This window comes from Pyxicephalus adspersus, chromosome 2 (genome assembly GCF_032062135.1).
Source record: "Pyxicephalus adspersus chromosome 2, UCB_Pads_2.0, whole genome shotgun sequence".
NCBI lineage: Eukaryota > Metazoa > Chordata > Amphibia > Anura > Pyxicephalidae > Pyxicephalus > Pyxicephalus adspersus.
The window spans coordinates 38621324-38627707 of NC_092859.1; the positions used below are offsets into that span (position 1 = coordinate 38621324).

Consider the following 6384-nt stretch of genomic DNA (forward strand, 5'->3'; position numbering starts at 1 on the left):
AAACTAAATGACAGCCGATGTCCCTTCTGCAATCAAATAAGCCTACCTACCTGATTACAATTTTTCAAATCCACTCACCTGTCATTGTTCTGTCATGGGTACCACTCGCTTCTTTTGCTCCTCTTCCAGTAGGTAAAACTTTGGCTGCCTTGATTAGCTGGACTGTGATGATATAATGCTGTCCTGGCATCCTGGCATTGTACACTGAGCTGCTCATATGCATTGCACGACCCTTCTACAATAATCAACCTGCCTGATGACAATTGTTTTTCATTTTTTTGCAGAAATAAAGTTCTACTTTAACCCAACCCTGCTACCCTGTTTGCACCTCCATGATGATATGGTCAATTTAAACATTCCCAAGTTTGTTTTAAACCATCAAATGAAAGCAAATCACTACTTATTCAGCTCGAACATCAAGTAGCGCTGTGCAGAGCTGGGTTCAGAAAAGCATTTATGGTTGTTTAGTATCTTTACTGGAGCTTGGCCTGGCATCAATCAGACAGAACTCGAGGCATTTTCTTAGAACGGTAGTTACTAAAATGAATGTAGGCAGACATGAAAGGACAGGTATAGAACATCTTCCCAGATAAAACAAAAGATTGAGCGCCTCTCATGTCCTGATTGAGCTCTGCAGAGCCTGCAGCTATCCTCCTGTCTTTCTCTGTGTTATGATGCAATTAGGAATTACATTCTTTTTGCATTTGTAATTACCCTGCGGAGCAGATGGGATACATAACTTAAACAGCATGTTCACAGCTCAGCAAAGAACTGCAAGAGAGATAAAGGACTTCACTACCAGCTTGACTTTATTTTAAAGAACCCTAGGGCAAAGTGGTAGTGTCTGTATAACAGGCCCCCAACACTCACTAATCCTTTACATTAATACCTTGCCAGTATTTCCAAGCAGCTGCTCCCCCCACCCCACTACCTGGTGGAGCATGTAACATTCTGGTCTACAAGCCAGTTGTTAGGCCCAAGCCTGTGAACATGGAACTGAACATGGTTAACCAAATAGGCAAAGTTATATTTTCTTTAAAAGTGAACCAGTGCTGTGGAGCACTTTTATGACCAGACCCACATGTCAAGGTCAGCAAAGTAGCAAAAAGGGCTTTTGAAGGTGGTCAGATGGTACTCGACCACCCTGGGGTATCTACTGGTGGATGTAAATGGTGACTTTAAAAACCAACCCCACAGCCCACTTATATGCACCTCATTGCACTCTCCACTATTCTTACCACCATTAATAAAACCCCTTACCAGATACCAGAGTGTATTATCATCTTCTTTTGATGTAGGGATCTTCAGGTCCAAATACTGTGACACTGTCATCACAGAGTATACATGGAGGAGGATGAGTATAAGGGGGTCTTGGGTTGGCTTTATAGATTTCATTACTTTGACTAGCCAGAGCACAGTGACAGAGTCTCTTTAAAGTTAACTTTTCATAAGAAGAATATGGAGGCTGACATTTTAGACCTTCAACTGAAAATATAGGTTTCCTTGTTGCTCACTGGCTTTACCACTGACACAAAGTCAGAAGTCCTGCATTTATGTTCTAGGTTGGCAGAGAAAGTATAAAACAAAGAGATTAGCACGACAGATAGACAACTAATAATTTCAGAAGAAGTTAGCAGTGACAGCTTACTTATTTCTTGTAGGATAGGTTCACTTTAATATTTAACTGAAGAGCAAAACTCATTAAATTCCAGAACATTCCTCTTATGACTGACGGGCATTTTGAATTCACTACAAGAGCTCTGATGGGGTATTTAACATCAGATATTTGTTAAATGTTAAATACCTGCATGGTAAGCAGTGTGTAAGTATAACATTATCAGATATGTATTGCGTTTCACAGAGATCACAGTACTTGCCATGACAAAATCTTAATTTACTTCTCCCTCCAGAAGAATAGGACCATCATAAAGTACCAAGCAGGGTCCGCTTGTTCAGATGAGATGCTGGCAAAGATATGACACAATTAAGTAAATCTTGGGGCCTGTGCAGTTCTTGCCCATGTTCACAAATGTCCAATTTAGATCAACCACAACCGCATCTTCTCACGAATGTTTGCTGGAAGTAAAAAATGTAATAAAGAGATAGAAAGGTAGATCTAAAATGAGTTCAAATAAAGCTTGACTTAAAAAAATTATTGTGTTTGGCTCATAGCCCAAATTTCTGTCCTAAGAAAAGCAGGGAGGATTTAATACATTTTCTTTGATTAGACAGTCTAAAACCAAAATAAATGTATATAATAAACTTCAAAGATTTTCAAGAAGATAATCGTATCTTGTCAAGATAAAAAATCAGAGAATCAGAAAATTGCATTTTTCTTTATTTTTCAGAAATTCCTTAGACCAGTTCTTTGTGAATCCTAAAGCTCCAGATTAGTGTATAAAATGGCACAGATTGTGTCAGTCCCCGGACCTGTGAAAAGTACAGGCAGGCTCCTTAAACCTTGTAACCAGGATAATTGGAATTATATTCAATCCAATATCCTTTCATTGATTCATTCATTTTTTACTAAATCCCTTACTTGTTCCTGTTCCTTCTTACAGTATGTCATTTGTTGGGGAGATTTGTCCTTGGTTCTCATCCAAAAGACTACAGGAAGTAAGAGTAAGACTGTCTAGGATCAATGGAAATTCCCTGCTGGACAGTTGTCACTGGAAGAAATGTCTCCATTAAAGGATATGAGAATTTGTGAAATAAACTCAGTTATCATGTTTGCCCCTCTCCTGACCTAAAATAAACCACCCTCTCCCTTTACAGATTCATGAGATGTGACAGCAGGCAATTCCTCTCTTTACAGTCCTATAGAGTTCTATTGGACTGTCTTCACTTACCTGACCATTTTTACAGGGTTGTCAGGTGTTGGCACATAATATGATCTTGTATACTGCTGTCTGCTTTCGACCCAACTCCTAGATTAAATGGGGAAAGATTAGTAGGATGGAGGACATAAGGGCAAATGTTTTTAACAAGTTCACAATCAGCAGGTATATTTCAAAGTTGTATGATTGTTTATGATATAGTTTGTTTCTCCTTACATCTCATTTCAGAGACAAAGGGCGTGATTTATTAAAGCTCTCCAAGGCTGGAGAGGATATACTTTCATCAGTGAAGCTGGGTGATCCAGCAAACCTGGAACAAATTATTAAATATTTGCTAGCAAATGTTTTGAATCCTGAACCAGGTCCATTTCCGGATTGCTGAATCACCCAGCTTTACTGATAAAAGACTATCCTCTCCAGCCTTGGGGAGCTTTAATAAATCAGGCCCAAAGGGTGAGGAATTAAGGTGAAAGCTACCTAATGGGGATTCAAAATTAACAACAAAGTTTCAAAAGGCTTCTAAAAAGTGCTATCTGAACTGTTCATAATAACTTTTATTTACTGGGATGGTGTATGATTCAGAAAATCCACTGACTCACCTGTACATTTGTAACCACAAAACTTCTGGATTGCCATATCAATCCATTTTAGGGCCCTGTGGTTCATCTCTGCTGCCACGAGATGACATCACAATATTATGACAATGTTATGACACCTTTACCGTCCACTCCGGGAGGGTTAATATATCATTTCATTATGCATCCTGTGCTCATCCATCCACCCGCCAGACACAGCCATCTCCGATGATATTGCGCATGTTTCCGCTCTGAATCATAACACAGGAAGGTCACATGTAATCTAAAAGGTCATACACTGAGAGTTTCAGAGATCCAGGTTTTTCAGTGCCTTGTGTCTGGAATTACAGAAATCAGATAAGACGTTTTCTCACACTTTATGCTTTCAATATACTACATATGTTATTGTTAGTATACTTCAACAGTTATGTATAATCAGATAATAGGTCACATTTTTACATGTATCAGGGAATTAAAGAGCACCTCTAGATAATAAATTTAAAAAGCTTACTTTATACATTGTTAGCAAACTCAGCAAACCTTTAACAGTGTTCCAGTGTTGCATTGCCCTGGTCTGCCTCCCTGCATAATAGTGGGAAGTGCCTAAAGGCCACCACCTGGCACAGGTGATGTAGTATGGGATAGTGACCACATGAAAGAATCAAAATGTCATGTGAAACATCTATGCATACATTTTGTAAAAGTTAGGTGCAGGCAGTGGTATTAAATAGTTAGGTGTGTATTTTTCAAGCATGAGTTAGGTTTTAAAATATATTAAGAACAGCAGAGAAAAAACTGAAAAAGCTCTAGAAAGAAACAGGTAAGGTACCTCAGGGTTAAACCCAGGTGCCAAAACCCACAGGCACCTTCATCTTCAACCTGTCCAAACTGTCTTGATGACTTTGTTATTATTATTTATGATATTACCTGACTTGCAAATCCTGGATCATTACACAACAATGTATTTATTTGCCCTTTCTCCATAACAGTATCATTTGGGTGATTTAGTTGTCTACAGCAACCCAAAAACATGTTGGTTTTCTATTAACTTTAATTATTATCCATTTGCCTACATATCTGCAGTGGGAACATTACAAGCTCCTCTGAGGAAGAGGCTGATGTGAATGTTCTGTGTATTCAGTGATATGCTTCAGAATTTCAGGTAAGTAAAATGATAAATTATGCTTCTGATTTAAGGTGCTCATACAATGGCTGATGGGTGCATGACCAAACAATCAATATTGATTGCATACCTGGTTATTGCTGTGTACCCATCAATCAGAAGATATAAAATGTAGCGGAGGAGAGCCCCATAACAACAGCCAGCCACTTGCAGACTTTGTAAGCTGTGGAAAGTCCATTGGCTAGCTTTTGTTAGGTAGCATGTCTTGCTGCATATCTATTGAACAAAGAAAGGCATTTACAAACAATGTTGGATGAATATACTGATCACATATGTTTCAAAGAATGACCCATGTTTTATTATATTAGCATTAGATTCAATACTTTTGCAAATCTATATAAAATGCCTTGTATGTCCACACCCCTTACTCCTGACATTGTTCATAAAAAACATTGAGACTACTCCAATGCTTTTAATTTTTACATCAGCATTATGTTCATGGCAGTGCCCTGTGCGCTTGCTGTGCTTACTTCATAATGTTTTATCTGGGATTTTTTTCTTGTAGTCATTGAAGCAATGATCAAGTTAGCAGTAATGAATACCAATCTATACAAACTCTAGCTTTCCACTCTTGTTTTTGAGTTTATGTTAGAATTATCTGGTATATGTTAGTACCTGTCTGCTGAACTACCTAATTCCAATTGACTGGAATTTTTTAAAAGATCAGGGAAAACATCCACAGGACCATGGGAATTGAGCTTTCTTGCTTAGCTAAAACTTGCTAAACTAGTACTGGTTTATAAAAATGAGAAAATGGGAGAGAGGGAAATGTGTTTTATTTTGTATATAAATTATGATCAAGATAAAAAATAGTTTTCCCTAAGTATAAATATACATGTTTTAGTTTAATCAAGCAAATATAACATTACTCAAATGAATATTTAATTCATAACAAAGAAAGGCAGCTTCTGTTATGTTCTTACCTTAGAAAAGCAAAAGTGGTCTTTGGATCATGTATTCTGGAAGCAACCTGCAATTAAACGTTTACTTGTAAAACATAGAGGTCTTTTTTTTTAAGTTTTCACCCAACTTTTACCCTAAATTCAAAATTTCTTTTGCATTAGATTCAATTAGAAAAATGTATGAATAATGAGAAAAGTTGATTTACACATTTTCTAGTTTAGTCCAATGTAAAACGCTGTTGTTGATAAATTTTTTTATATAAATGATTTCTATTAGGACAGATCAGTATTAATGGAGAAGGGGTGTAGCAGGTAACGTAGCTATGTAACAGTTTATATCCAGTAATGTACAGCCCTGTCTATTTCCAGTGATGGATTTTGGAGAAGAAAAGTATGTATGCAATGTTAGTTGATGATGTTTAGAATACATACTGTCAAATAATTCCTTGTTCTCTCTGGTATTCAGCTCACTGTAGATCTGTACCTGTCTACTTGTTGTGATATCTACTGATGCTTTATTTCTCCTGACCTCTCTGCCATGGAAAGGCTAAAATACATGAAAGAGGTCAGGGATCAAAGTGACCCCTGACCACAGACATTGTACTCCACATGAAGCATGAGACTTATTATCTTTAAAGTTCAATGGTTGTAAAATGTGCTCCAATAAAACACTGTGGGCTCATTAGCTGGTCTGCAGCTCTGACCACCTATGATCTGTAAAGTATATTGACTCTGAAGGTGGTCTGTCTAAAATTTTCAACTAACTTACTGTGTAATACTTTAGTTGATGACAAACAACATGGTTTGCTCTTGATGAAAACGTATTTGTTTTTGAATAAAAAATGTGTGCACCTATAAGTCGAAGGCTTGCAGACTGAATTTTGGAA

At 37.3% G+C, this 6384-nt stretch overlaps 1 long non-coding RNA gene across 1 annotated transcript; it reads right to left on the bottom strand.

Annotated features, from left to right (window-relative positions):
* Nucleotides 1-1654: 1654 nt before the first annotated feature.
* Nucleotides 1655-3627, bottom strand: LOC140325013 (uncharacterized). The gene is made up of 3 exons (XR_011919622.1): nt 3437-3627; nt 2850-2927; nt 1655-2076 (listed from the first exon to the last, which is right to left on the bottom strand). It is a non-coding gene; the product is annotated as an uncharacterized lncRNA (long non-coding RNA).
* Nucleotides 3628-6384: the final 2757 nt, after the last annotated feature.